This window comes from Phyllopteryx taeniolatus, chromosome 17 (genome assembly GCF_024500385.1).
Source record: "Phyllopteryx taeniolatus isolate TA_2022b chromosome 17, UOR_Ptae_1.2, whole genome shotgun sequence".
In the NCBI taxonomy this organism is placed as follows: Eukaryota; Metazoa; Chordata; class Actinopteri; order Syngnathiformes; family Syngnathidae; genus Phyllopteryx; species Phyllopteryx taeniolatus.
Window position 1 is genome coordinate 18,730,156 of NC_084518.1, and position 15,380 is coordinate 18,745,535.

General features: G+C 42.6%; 1 protein-coding gene across 13 annotated transcripts in view; it reads right to left on the reverse strand.

The window, feature by feature from the left end:
- The window catches only part of sgcd (sarcoglycan, delta (dystrophin-associated glycoprotein)), a 171,815-nt gene that overhangs the window by 12,938 nt on the left and 143,497 nt on the right, over positions 1-15,380 (reverse strand). The window lies entirely within an intron of this gene.

Consider the following 15,380-nt stretch of genomic DNA (forward strand, 5'->3'; position numbering starts at 1 on the left):
ACCTTGAAAACGTGGGCACCAGGGAAGAAAGAGAAAAGAGAGACAAGAAGGCGAATAGCTCCGCCGCAAGCCGTCACGTGGCGAACACCTGACAGTTCATCCCGGGCTGGCGCTGAATATAAATCATTTATCCTCGCTCGTATCACTCGGCGACAACTGTGTGTTGACAGCGACAGCAAAGCCAAATGAAAATACATCTTGTAAGAACATTTTCTTTTTTCTTGTCGACAAGTTCTCCCTCACTCTTGTTGCTCCCCTCCGCTCTCTCACATTGAGGCAGCGGCCATTTAATCACATGAGCGCCTCACAGAACCCACCGAGACCACAAAGGGCAATTTAGTAGGATATTGTACGAAAAAAAGGTCACTGTAATTCGGAGTAATTGGGGGGGAAAGCTGTGGTATTTCAAAGCGGTAATAGGAATATTAAAGAGTTCAGTTGCTGGGCCCATTTGAATCTACCAAAGCAGGTAAACAGTATCTCTGCATATATTAATGTGTCTGTTTTCCGCGTAGTAATAAAGATGAATTTACGTAATCTGGAGACGACAATTACCGTTCCGTCAGACCAGTGACTATCAAAGTGTGTAGTGGTACGCGAACGAGTCACTGAATTACATAGAAATCCAATTGTACAACTTTTAAAACTAAAATACAAAATCATACATGTTAGAACGAAGCTTGTAGCTATGCATAAAGCCCGTTTACAAAAAAAGTACTGCAGGCCTATGACAAAAAAAAAAAAAAAAAAAAAAAAAAAAGTTTCATTTTGAAGCAGAGTACAGTGCAGTTCGTTCAGTTGTATTTAACTTTTAAGTACAACACACTTATTTAATCAGTACAGTTTGTTTTTAACATTTATGTATTTTTTTGTAACTTTTATGTGTAAATCACGAGAAATGAATGACTCCACTTTTAATAAAGTGTTTAATAATACTCCCAACATTTACTTTGTAATAATAAAGTAATAAACACCTCTGGGATTCTTAATACATAATTAACAATTGCATGATCTATTAATGAGTCAATGTTTAGTAGAAGGTTCGCAATTGCCTATAGATGCCACAAGATGGCAGTAAAGCACTTTGTTTCTGTCAAAGTTGTGGCCTGACTAAAGGAAGCTCCTGCCTCGACTTCAACATAGTTCCTTTGCAGCAAGATGTAATGTTTGTAATATATTATTTGGCCTAAAAGAAAAAAACGCAAATAGGTGAGTGAATACTGAACCCCGAATATGCGGGGGTTTACTTTATAAACGCCGTTTTTTTTTTTTTGTGTCACTTGCTGCTAGGCGGAATTTACAGGGCTCAATCATGACGTCCTTGTAGGTGAAAAGAACCACCCCCTCCCCAAAATAAAAACAACACCTCAACTACAATGTCACTTAGAAACAACACTATAAGAGCTGTGTCACAAGTCTTTTCATAGATTGCTGCTCTGTAATGTATATGAAATACATATTGATACGAAAAAAGAAAATAGTGCTATTTAAAGGCCTCAACCCTTAAAGTGACGCAGAGGTGTGTATGTGTGTTTTGAATGTGTTTATTTGTGTTGCTTGTGCAGACGTGGCTGTGTGTACATCACTAATCGATGTATTTCGATAATGTCAAGCTGACATTGACACGATGTATCCGATCTGCGTGTTTAAACTGCACTTGGATTGACGGCTTACATCCGATTTTTGCGTTTACGCTGCATTCACTTTGACGGGGTGTATCCAATCTGTGTGTTTATGCTGACCTTTCATTGACTGGTTAGAAGGGCTGCAACGATGACTTGATCAGTAATTAGATTACCAAAGCAAAATCTCTGACACGAAGCTTCGTTCGCAGGGATCATTTTTTTCAACACGGACTAACGTTACTGCAGTCGCACGCACCACTTTGTGAAGAAATAAGTTGGCAAGGAGGAAAGAATCCGGAAAAGACAGAGAATGTCCAAAGTTTGGGATCATTTTACCCTTAACATGACGATTGAGTGCAATTTTTGTAATACGGCCAACCAACTGTAATCGCTCGTACATCGTACATTCAAAGACAAGTTCCCAAAGGGCACGACTCACGCCGATGAACTCAACAACAGTCAGCCAACTCTAAAGACTCATTCGCTGACCCCCACGACACTCGCCAGCTGAGGCTCTGCCTTTTAAAGCCATTCACACTCAAAGTCGCAGATACTACAGTAGAATGTGAGGATGACGACCAAAAGTCAAACCTGCACCTCACATGCACGTTGGATTTAATAATGAAAAAATGCATTTTAATCCAATTAATCGAAGGGATAATCGGTAGAATACTTCTAATTAATTAATTCTAAAATTATTCCACAGCCGCAGCCCGACTGGTTAAATCAGATTTTACGCTTGTACTCTCATTGATGGGGTTTATGTGGTTTGTCTCCACATTTCCCATTAATGACGCAAATCCGAAGTAAAGAATTGTGACTTGTGTCATTTGAGCCATCAAGCCTCATCACAGGCATAATCACTCGCCATCGGCGCCTCAGTCGCCGGCGATCAATGTAGACGACCTGCGGTTACGCATCGGCTTCCTCTTGCCTCGTCTTGCTCTCGTAAACACCGGGAGCCTCTTCCTCTACCCAATCGAGAATCGACAGAACCCACCTCGTCGTCTAATTTCCTCTTTCGCCAGACGATTTCATCGGTAGGGTTTCCAAAAGCGTGATCATGCGCGTTTCTTTTCATCTTCCTGTCCCTCCATCTTCGTATTCTCGCTATCACTCAATCCCTCAACCACACACCACATTATCTTCAATTTCATCAGTCTTTTTCTCCCGCCAACTTTGATTTCCCCCCCCCACACACACACACTCCCACTCCCACTTCATGCATGCCTTTTCATTCTCACTGCTTCTCCTCACTTACTGGCACAATCCGGATAAATCAGAACCTCATGAAGCATGTAAAGCTTCGGAGGGCAGCGGAACCGAAGCAACGTGGAAAAACGCGGGTGGATGCAAACATGAAACATATCCCAGAAGATTCAGAAACATTCATATTCCAATTGAAGTGGTTTTGCTGATCCATAGCAAGGCCATTCGTGGTGGAAGGTAAACAGATTATTACCAACAACTGAGTGGGTGAAGCTGCATTGGTAAAATGAATAATGAAGAAATACAGATTACCGGCTGAGCTGAATAAGCACTGGAGGAATTGTTTTGATTTATTTGTTAATGACTTTCTGGACTGCTCTGTCTTGATTCGCTACAACTACAAAGCTCAACTTACTGTGTATGTCGAACCATGGCAAAAAATACAGCAAACAAAATACCCCAAAGCGACATCTTTCAAATCGACACCTTATTCGCCAGGTAATTGAGTAAATGGCCACTATAAGGGGAATTATCATACGTTTTTGCACTAGTGCTAAAAAAAAACTGGTCTCTAACTAATATACATTGCCTACTTGAAGTGATATTGTAATACATTTGTAAATATGTAAATATTAGCCTTCTGGCTAATTCTGGCTTTTTTAACCATGTGTACTTCATGTGTTTTATGAAATTGCATTGTCCCCTTTCAAAAATAAACTGAAACTGAATATTACACTCCCAAAATTGGGCGACAGGAACTTTCATAGAAATACATAAAAAAGCCAAGAGTACCGATAAAAAGTAATATCTTTCTCAAAAAAATACATTGCCAATGAGCCACTTGGGCCGTTCAAGCCCAGATGGCCGAGTCCAGGAAGTGAATGTATCTTGCAAGGAGATTGATAACCTGACCAACCATCTGTTCCCCCCAAAATTTTCCCGTGGAAGACATTCCTCAGACCATTAAGATCACATCGACCCACCTCTAAGCTCCATCGCCCAAGCTGTCAAAAGATTTCATTCTAACACGCCCGTCGTGCGGTAAATCCTTTACCCCGTTTAAGAGCTGTCAGGGCAACTCTACAAGGTTTACCTTAAAACGTCAGCCGGCATGTGGTATCTGTCTTGGTTTTTACCAGTCTTGGCATAAACCTCATATAAACATGCTGACGAAAGAAAAAAAAAAAAAAAAAAAAAAAAAAGTCAGCCGGCAATGTGCTATTTCGGGCTGGATCTGCGAGAACGTATGATCAAAGCACAGCTGCTACAAAAAGAAGTGACATCTCTGGCTAATGGAAATTTGCAAGAGCAGACACAGGATCATATAATGTATTTAGCAGCATGGTGTTCTTCGCCCAAGCTTATTCTTGCACAGCTACTGCTGTGTTAGTCAGGAGATCTTAAAAAAACAAACAAAAACGGGAAAAAACATTTGTCGCCCACCTTACAAATGTTGATGATTGCCAATATTAACTCATTCCCAGCTGTGAACGTTTATATTCATCAAGCGAAATCCAACCGTTTACTACCACTGACAAATATATTCGTCATGTACATTTTTTTTTTTTTAACCAGTAGGCGTGGAGCAGGGTCTCGCCCGACTTGAGCTGTGAAGTTCAAACTTCCACGTAACAGTAATGACAAACGGCGGCCGGTAGATGGCAGCATTGCATCACTTTGGATTTGAGATCAGCACAGCTTTTGAGTTGAAGATATGGATTAGGGTGAATCTTGGCTTGTCGAGTCGATAACTTAGCTACTCCCCGACATACAAAGATTGTCTCTCAGCCAAGATGTATCACTTCCTCGGACAAACCGTACTACTTTCCTATTTAAAGTGCAAACGTTTTGAATAGATGCGTTAACGGAGGATAGGTTCCTCCCCGAAGTAGAACAGAATAGTTGAATTTGCGACTAGTGAACCATGAACGTGCAGTGGATTACTGTACTGTCTTTTAGACACTGTGACGCAGCATGTGGTTCATCGCCCAAGGTTATTCTCGTTCCAGCGACTGCCGTGTTAGTCGGAAGACTCGGGAGCGATTTAATGTCAGCCGATCAGTTAAGTGTCTGTCTGAACATTAAGCAACCGAGCGATTGGCAGGCATAAAAAGAAAGCAAGGAAAATTGCAAAGCTCCCTATTTCACCTGCGATTAAAACATGATAAAACAGCAGCATTTGATTGAGCAATTAGCATGCCGTTGTCTAACTGTCAGCCGCTAAACGACGTCGTTACGTCCATCATTCCAAAGCAAACGGCGGCGAGCAGGGAAAAGCGCATCGTCGGCGCAAAGCAAAGCTTTTGGTGGTTTGTCATCAGCGTCCACATTTCAGAGATGAAATATTGGAATACCCTTGAAAATGGCATCCCTTTGTTTCTCCACCCCTGGAATGAGGCTTTTCTTAATGGGTTGCCGCCATTAGCCGCCGGAAGCCAGGTTCTGCATGCCAAATTCTACACCACTCCCGAGCTGAAAAAGCAGCAGGTGGCCCAGTGGAGGGGAAATTGGCTGCATCCATCTGGCCCTCAGCTCTAACTCCTTCCATTCGCTGTGAAAAAAAAAATGACATCAATCTGTGATGGGAGCCACAGCTTGGAAGGTGTACGGCTCCCGGGTTTTCTCTTTAGTCCTCACTCAGCATTTTGCGGAAAAAGTTCAGTGACTCTCCTCCATATTCCTTCTCTGCCATGAGAGTGAACCCCATTTATCGCAGAGCATGTATTCCATACCCATCTGCCATAGGAGAAAAGCCACGCTGTAAGTGAGACCGTAGTACAGTGTATAAAAACAATACTTGTTTTAATAATTTACCCCTCCCAAACGCTTTAAACACATTTCAACTTCACTCGTTAATAGACACATTTAAAGTATTTCCTAGCGCCTGTTCTCTCTGTCGTATCGTTGCCCAGAAAAGAGGCACAGCACGCTTGCTTTCGAGCCGTTTATTTGTCAGTCCTATTTGAAATGTACTTATAAACTGGCATAAAACAAAACAACAAGTCATAATTTCATCTAACGAAGGTCAGCTGAATGCAAAATGTCGCGACTGGCTAAAGGAAACGAGCGGAGTTGCTAGGGTAACGAGAAACCTTCAAACAACTGCTACTTCATTATACACACTGAGCAGTCAGCGCATAGATAAACAAACATTTGTCTCCGCTCTGTGGGAACAAAGACCCTTACTAGAGTTTAGTTGAGGACCATCTCTGGCTCTTCTTCGTTTTTAATTACAATGCATTTCTTGTAGTAGACCTCAGTGCTGTGGCACAATGTGGAGCTACACTGAAGGCACGCCACTTCATACTACATATTTATACTGTAAAAGCTCATTAACAAAAAAAAACTATTGCTTCAAAATATAGCAGGACCACAAACAATGAATGGTGATATAGTGGGGGCGAAGACTGAATTCCATCTTTATCCCAGGGAGGATGAAGGTGATGGCGTGGCTCGGTGTACAGCAGACGAGGGTCTTGAACAGCACGAGTCCTCGAGGGTGGATCACTGGAGCTTTTTTCGAGATTGCACATTAGCGTGAAATATGTGGCGGCGGCCAGGCCATCGACTCATTAGGAGCGGGTCAAAGACAGCCGGAGGAGATGCCGTGACCAAAGACGAGATGACTAAATGAGACACGCTCGCTCAAAGAGAAGCTGGCGATGTTTTTTTTGAATGATGGAGTTAGTGTCCGTGACGGTGAACGGAATTGGTGAGTGAGCGGATGGAAGGACACGGTGAGACAAATAGAAAATACAGTGTACAGTTACGGTGCTTAACATATTTATTAGAACACCTGTCATACAAACGAGATTTAATGCAGACCTAAATTTGAGCCGCCAAATTTCATCACCATGCTCTGACCACGTTTTGACCCCAAAAAAATGTTTTTTACGCAATCTAGATTCATCTATTCATTTAGTATACTTGGTTTAAATTCGGTAGCAAACGGGAAAGATCTGTAGGACAACCTGATTTTTGAAGAACCCCCAGAAAAACCCAATTGCCCTAAAAATGGTAACTCCAAACCAAAATGGCTGACTTCCTGTCTACTCATGCTGAACCTGCCTGCCAAACATCATGTTGCTCGGTAAAAGTGCTCCCAGGGGCAACATTTTTTTATTTTGTATTTTTTTGAAGTTCCAGAGGGCGTTACTAAGCCATTTTTTTTAGGGTAGTCACACCTGACAACCTGGTCGACTTCCCATGCATTTTACAGCATGGGTTCTTGAGACTTTTTTGTATAGCTACTTAACCTGGATCTGTCTACCAAATTTCATGTTGCTCTATAAAATTGCCTTTTGGGGCAGAATTTTTTTCCCCAAAAGTGCCAGTGGGTGCTACAAAGCTGCTTTTCAGCAGTCACAGGTGCGACAAACTGGCCTTTCACAGCACCGGTTCTTGAGACCTTTTTTGTACGTCTATGTGTGCTGGACCAGCCTACCGAATTTCATGTTTCTTGGTAAAACTGCTTCCAGGGGCAAATCTTTTTCCGGATGGTGCTCCCGAGCCAATTTTTGGGAGTCACGCCTGAGACAAGCTGGCCGACTTCCTGTGCATTTGACAGCATTGGTTCTTGTGAATGTTTTATATGTCTACTTATGCTGGACCTGGCTGCCAAATTTCATTTTGCTCGGTAAAACTGCCTCCGGCCACTGAATTTTTCAAAGGTTCTGGGATGCGCTACTAAGCTAATTCATCACATAGACTTGCACTTGGATTAATGCAGCTGTACACTTTATGGAGTATGGTAAAAGCCTGAAAGATTATATTTGATCATCAAACATGTAATTTGGGTTATGTTTCTATAATGGTTAATACACCAGTGTGTATTAACCATTATAGAAACATAAAATAAATGAGCTTGGTAATTACAAATGCAATTACCAGACCTTACTACTTTTTGACTGAATTCTCGTCATCCTGTTTGCAATTGTGTGCAAAACAAAAGTCTGAATAAAAATCAGAAAAAAATCCTTTTCACAGAGAGGCAGATACGTACTGAAGTGCGGCAGTAATTCTCCTTTGTGCTGACACGCGCTTATTTAAATGCCCAGCTCAATCAATTCTTCAACTGAATAATCCCACACTTTTCATTATGTATTTCAAAAACAACACGTTGCTCCGTTTCACCGGTGGGCGGCGGGGAAAGAGGGGCTCGGTCGCGAAACAAAAACACGGTGACTATAATTAGAACAGTAATTTGTTTGCATGTAAGCGAAGCACTTTTGATTTCAGATGACACCCAAAAGCCTATTTGATCCATGAATGGGTTACCTTCGAACTCAGCTCTTTGTAAAAGGCAGAATTGTTTGAATACAGCTCATGCGCCTACATTTACAAAGAAGTTACAAATACAGCGAATCACCATACAGTGTTGACACACACACACAAAAATATATAAATATGGTGACAATTAGATGGAGCTGGGGTAAGCTGAGTTTGCATCAACAAGGAAAAATGCGCAGTAAACAAGCGAAGGTGAAGTAAAGCCTCTCTCAAACACAATGCGGATGACCTTGCTGTGTATTAAATGTCAGGAAAACATTTTTAAGTCTCAAGAGTACAAAACCGAGTGTACAACTCAAGTCACAAGTCACTGCAAGCCTAAAATTAAAACGATGCATTTGAAACGAAGACACTAAGAAAAATGGACTCTTCAATTGCTTGTATAGAAATAGTTGTGTCTCAGGAGTGCGAAATCACAAACCCAGTATGTCTACAGCTGCTCTGCGGCCTGAAAAAAATGGATGCTCCGCCATCTAAGCCTCTTTCTTATGACTCCATATGACTACGTTTGAGCCACACAAATATATCCACTTAAAACCTCCGGTAGGGGCTTTTGTCCAGTTGTGACAACGAGGCGCTCTTATGTGGCTATGCCAGCCCGAAGCCTCGGTCCACGTTGTTAGTCAGGTCGGACTCTTCTTTTCCTTTCTTGATGTTTCCAACTTTCTCAGCGTGACATGCGCGCACTGATGGCCGACATTTGCATTTTTGGGGCGTAGGCATAGCTTGCTAGCTAGCCGCATGCCGTAATTGTGTTGGATGGTGGAAAACAGTTCAATGCTATATCGGCACAATTGAGTAATACATAGTTCTCAGTTTTCATCGGGTGCCCCTCAAGCATACAAGAATCCTCCTAATGTTCTCTTCTCTGCGCCTAGACGACTTTCACAGTCACCTTGGAGATCCATCAGTAATGATGCGCCGGCATCGCCGCTGTCGCTGATGATGCCTCCGTGCCGGATGCTATAATGGCATTAGCACACAGTGCGCTCGCCTCCTCCCTCTTGATGGATGCTTCGTCATATGAGGAGGGAGGGGGGTCGTGAAGACAGATCAGTGCAGCTCATGATATCTATGAGAGTGATTCTTCAACTGGGGTCCACGAGCCGTAGCTTGGGGATCCCCAAAAGTCATTTGTAATAAATTATTAAGTCGTACGATTTGGAGAAAGTGCAAACCTACATAGGAGGGGTTAATAAAATATATATCAAGATATTACTCCTCCTGACGTCAGCTTTGGCTCAGTTAAAGCTCTGATAAGGTTGCTACGTACATGAATCTAAATGAATGATAATTACAAACAAAGTTGTCTTTTTTTGTACTAAATGGTGTATTTTTTAGAGTATACTGTTGTCTGTAGCCATAACGCGGTTCACTTTTTAGGGTCTCGCTATTTGGCAGATTTTTTTAAATATGTGTGTATGTGTAAATATATCATGGGCTTTTTCGCCACACCGCGGGATTTTGCACTGATTATTTTTCCAAACAAACTAATGTCACTGCAGACTTGCGTAGCAATTAGTGCGACACAGGAGGAAAGACTGCGAAAAAGACAGAGAATGCAAGATGTATAAAGCTTGAAAATATATAATAAAAGAATATATATATATATATATATATATATATATATATATATATATATATATATATACAGTCGCTACTTTGCAGTTTTTTGTCTAACGGCTGTAATGTTTGCAGATTTTTGAGAAACCTATCCTCCATTATTCGCTGAACAACTCTGTGTAAAAAAGTAAGCTTTAGCACTATATTCACTATAAGTCGCTAGCATAGATAGATCATTGTCGTAAATTAATAACTTTTGGAACAATCAGGTGAAATTGGATAATTTGCCACGGCACACTTTTTGATCTCTCACGGCAAAATAATGCGCCTCTACGAAAAGCCGTTTGAGCATTCATTTAGTTGTATTTCTGAAATTCGCTTGTTAAAATATGATTTTCTTACCTCGTTAAACTTTGAATTTAATACCATAATATTATGATTATCGTGGAAAAATACAACTTTGTTCTTGTATGATTCCAACTTTTTATCCTGATAAAAACGCAGTAAAGATAACTTTTTTCTTGGGGAAAAAAACACAACTTCATTCTCATAACTGCATTTCCTCCCAAAGTTATGAGTTTCTAATCGAAAGATTCCGTTTTATTTTCTAGGAAATAGACATTGGAGGGTCCTTAGAAATTCTTTAAGGACCCACCAGCTTCCCATTTTTCAGGCCAGCCTCGCAAGCCCCCGAGCATGGAAGGCTTGCGGGGGGGGTGGTGGAGGAGGGAGCTCGCCCCCACCCAGAGCCCTGTTTACAATCTAATCGGGCTTTGTGACCACCGGCATTGGGATTTATGTCAGCCATGAAACGAGGCTGGCGGCGGTGTCCTCGAACCCAGCGGCCAGCCATGTGTGAGGCGCACGCGTTCCTTTCCCACCAAACACACAACGAGGCGAGATTCCTTAGCCAGGAAATTGGATATCCTGCTTCGATAAAAGGTACTAAACCCCCATAAAGAGACAGCAGGTCTAAATCGATTGGGTTTACCTTTGCGAGTCTTCGGGCCGAGAGCACAGAAGCCGCTAGATCACAGCCACGTCGAATGTTACTCGTGTACTACAACCACAAACAATAAAAGTGGCGGGAAAAACCCAAAAAGGGGCTATTATGGGGGAGGGGGGGAAGCAAAGAGAGAGGCTGGTTGAGTGAGACAAATAAGTTGCTTCCTGGAACCTAAACATCAATATACACAACACTGCAGAGCAACCATCGAATAATATTAAGCAACGTGATCGCTGTATTACAATATATGTCAAATGAAATGGTAGTTTTACAGTACATGAAATAAAAAGGACAGCGAAAATGCAGCAAAATGGCAGAACTGAGGCCCGCCCCACACTAAGCGACACAGCCGAACGGAACGGACTGACTGTCCGCCACTTGTCTTGTTGCTATTTCCAAAAAATTGGAATCGTCGGCGAATGGCAGCGCTCCCGTTGTCTTGGTTTGCAACAGAGTTCAAACGGGTTCGTCAATATCCCTGTGTGAACTAGTTTTGTTTGGGATGGTAAAAGGTGGATTAAGGATTAATTGGATGATACACCAGTGACCTTGTTTGTTCTTTGGATTGAAAATCCTTTCTTGTAGCTAAAAATGGCCGTTAAGTGCGTATGCAAACATTACCTTGGTTGTCATGGAGAAAAGCTCTGAGAGGCGCACAGATTTGTTGCATTTTCTGTGCCAAAACAAAAAATAAAGACTGGAACTCGGAATAAAATGTGTACTTTCAACAACCGTCAACTAGGGGTTGAACCGATTAGTCGACTAGTTTAAAAGCTTGAAGTCGACTAATCCTTAATTGCATTCCCCCCCCCATCTTGTCTTTCAATTAGACAATTTGCGAAGGACTTTCGACTCAATTCCTCGACTTTGACTGGGCTTTCATCAAATTACAGTCAACTATAAAAACTATTTAGTTCTTCACCCCCTATAGTCAATGAAGACCATTCAACTTCTGATGGAAAATCAGGTATATATATATATATATATATAAATAAAAGCAGTAGTAAATCATCTTTAAGCTCATCCAAGTCTCCGATACATTAAACCTACATTGCACCAAGACTAATAGAATTCCAGAGAACATTTTTACAGAGCAGTCTTTGGAATATCTGAACGGTTGTGCCTTATTATTACGATACCCTGTCACCCTTCAAGCTCCTTAGCGTCCGTGTATAAAGCTAACATGCGGCTCCTAAGAAAAGAAACACACACGCACACACACGCGTTAAGAGCATTGGCCGTCGCCAGGGCTTTGGTCGCTTGACAGGAATCCGTTGCACATTGGCCACGCGCTCCAGATAACGGCGTGAAAGGCGCACCGCCGCCTCTGCACAGTAACTCGGCTGTCTTTTATCGTTTCATTACAGCTTAACGGCGTCCACTCCGGAGGAAGGACAGCGGCGAATAAAACGCGGCAGGACCTTTGACGGATGGCAAATATAAAAAGGAAGACACCTTGTCTCCATGAACTTACAACATGATCACGCCGTTGATGGTACAACAGCAGGAGCCAAACAAGAAAAGGAGGCCTCGCACGGCGGGAATAGCAAAAATCTGCGAGGAACTGAGGCCCCCGCTAAAAAGGTTTACAATTGCCTGTAGATGCCACAATATGGCGAAGAACTACTGTTGTTCGAATGAAACTCCTCAGCTCAGTTGAACGTAGTTGATTGGCACCAAGAGGCCACAAGATGGCGGCAAAGCACTACTCGTCTGATTGAAGCTTCTCAACTCATTTCAACATAGTCCCATGGCACAAATATGCCACAGACCTACGTTTGTCTGAAACAAAACCTCAACTCACTTCAACATAGTTCCTTGGCAGTTATATAGCAGCAAAGCACTACTTTTCTCACAATGAAACTCCTCAACTCATTTCAACATAGTTCCTTGGCACCAAAATGCCACAAGATGACGGCATAGCACTACTTTTCTCTTGCGTAGCTGCTTTAGAGCGGCTCGTAGTCACGACGACCCGGTGGGATATAATCCAGCCACAGAGGCTTTGAGGGGATATACTGTATTTTGCGGCTCAGCCATGAAAGATGCTAGACAAAGTAGCGTCTATTTTTCAGGTCGTGTTTTCAGCAAATTCAGCGGACTCGATTTTTCACGATTTTGAAGCTTCCTTTCATAGACTTTGAAAAAAACAGATGTTTGCAGGGCTCCCCTACAAAACCGATCCTGAAGCCAAGCCCTTGGTGAGAGAAGTCCTACCTGAACACTCCTGGATGGTGGAATCTATGTCTTTCGCAGTCTAAATCCAAGGCCATAGACAGTCGCTCTAATTTGTTTCAGTGACAAGGTGAAGGCCAAGGCAGAGACAAACGCTTTAAGCAACCGGTCCTTTCGGTCGGATCGGTAAATAACCCCATTTGTCAGGTAAATAAACCCCTTGAACCTCAGCATCAAGGTGACTGCTGCTCCCCAGCACTCCATTCCTCCACTCCACTGCGCCTCTCCGCAGGAGTCAAACTTTGAACACGTCCGCCCGCTGCTGATCTCCGAGGGGGAAACACGCCGCATGAGTGAGCAGCGCTTACTTAGGAAACGAGAGCTGATTCAGAAGGTGGTCGGCGCCACTTCGGGGAGAAGTCGCCTCGACACGGGGAAGCGCTTGTACTAAATGTTTCAGGTTTGGACTTAACGACAACAGGGTATTCGCTCCTGGAAGCTTTCGTGTCCTTAGGGTTTTAGCGAGCGTTTCTTTCAAGTGCTTCCGTTCAGTACGGTACCAGAGAAAAAAAAAAAAAAAAAAAAAAAAAAAAAAGAAAATAGCACTGAATTTTGAAGAAACAAAAAAAAAAAACCAAGTAGTTTTATAAAGTGTCTTTAAGGTGTGTAGCCTACTGAGTGATGTGAGTTAGTTTCTCTGCGTGTGAGCGTCTGGGCGTGAGTTGTGGCCTACAGCAGCTCCTCGTGAGTATTCTCATTTTGTATTTGTGTGTTTGACTCATTCAATCAATAAATGGATGAAAGGGCGTCAGCGACTGTCCCCCGGCGAATAGCTGAGGAATTGGAACGAGTTCGGCTGCAAATCGTGAACATTTGCAAATATTTGATACTCCCTTATAATGGCCATGAAAAAATAAGAAATAAGTTGGGCATCATGAAAAAAATAAAGCGAATAAGCAGGGGTTTCGGCAAATAACGGGGGATAGGTAAGCCCATAAAGAATGTCAAAACTTAAAAATTGATTGTAGCTTCAGTAAAAACATTTTTTTTGTATTTTCACTCACAAAGGCAGCACTTCACCAAATTCAGACTTAAACCATTCAGACTGCACTGGGTATTTGCAGGTGTACTATTAGGTCCCGAACATATCTCACCAACCCCCCCCCCCCCCCAAAAAATAAAATCAGTCACCAGTTTCAACATAAAATTGGGGGGTGGCGTCTCAAAGACCCATGCCGGGAATTGAACAGGAAGTTGTTCACTTTAGTTTGAAGCAGCCATTTTGGGCAAATTTCCAAGCTTTCACGAACCCTAAAATACCTGAAAAGGAACATTTTTGCAAGTGCGTGTAGTCCAAGTGAAAATGTATGTTTTCAGAAGCCTGTATCAGATTTTTTATTTTTATTTTTTTTACATCATTTTCAAGTGACAAGTATATATATATTTTTTTTTTTTGTGGGGGGGGGGGGGGGAAGATTACATAGCATTGAGTTGGCCTGGACTGAGTGGTAACCACAGCATTACCCCGTCTGCCCCCGTTGCCTCTCTATTTCCTTATTTAAAGGTCTATGCATTGCTAATGTAACTTATTTACACCTTATTTCATGGTCTATGCCAGAGATTCCGATACCTCAGTTGAACACCCTTCAGGGGGTGCGCGAAATTGGAAATAATGGCGCTCTGGTAGGCAGCACGATGGAGAAGTCTGCCTCACGTTTGATCCCATCCCCAAAACGTGTCTTGGCAGAACTCGAAATTGTCCATTGGTGAGGATGTCAGTGTGAATTTGTCTGTCTGTTACTGCGACCCTAATGAAGACAAGGTCCGTCGAAAATAGTGTGATGGGCAGTATTGTATCACATTGAGAAGATTTATGACTGGTGAGCAGGTCTGGCTCGGCTCCTCTCGCTGAAAGTCAGCTTGGGTCGTCTCCAGTTACCTGCGACCCTAATGAGGACAAGCGCGATAGAACATGAAAGGATGGGCGGTGTCGTATCGCATGGAGTAGATTTAGGCATGATTGACTGCAGACCAATGCGCAACATTTCTCTCGCCAAAAATCATCTACTGCTGATAATTATTCAACACAAATAGTGGAAGTAGTATAAAATCACACACCCAGATAATTTGTTTTCGTTTTCTGCCCATTTCTGAAATTCTGTCTGTAAACCCTTCTGAATGTTTCAGGATTGTGACCTCATAGTCTGCATGCGCCGATCCCCTACAGGAATCGTAACTGGGGAGCTTGGTGATGAAGTGCTGCCTCCACAAGTGAAAATACAACCGATGCGTTTACCGTCCTTCTGGAGGCTCGTTGTTTTGCTTCAAGTCGAAACCGCTCACCTTGTCGCAACCCCTAACCCCACCCCTGTTTGTCATGATCGCAGAAGAGACAGAACCTCCCCCTCAAAACAGGCTGATTTCAGCGAGGCTAAAATTAGAGCGAGACGAAAAGTGCAGCGCAGACATGTTAGTAAGTCACCTGGGAACTAATGTGGTTATTTAAGAAATAA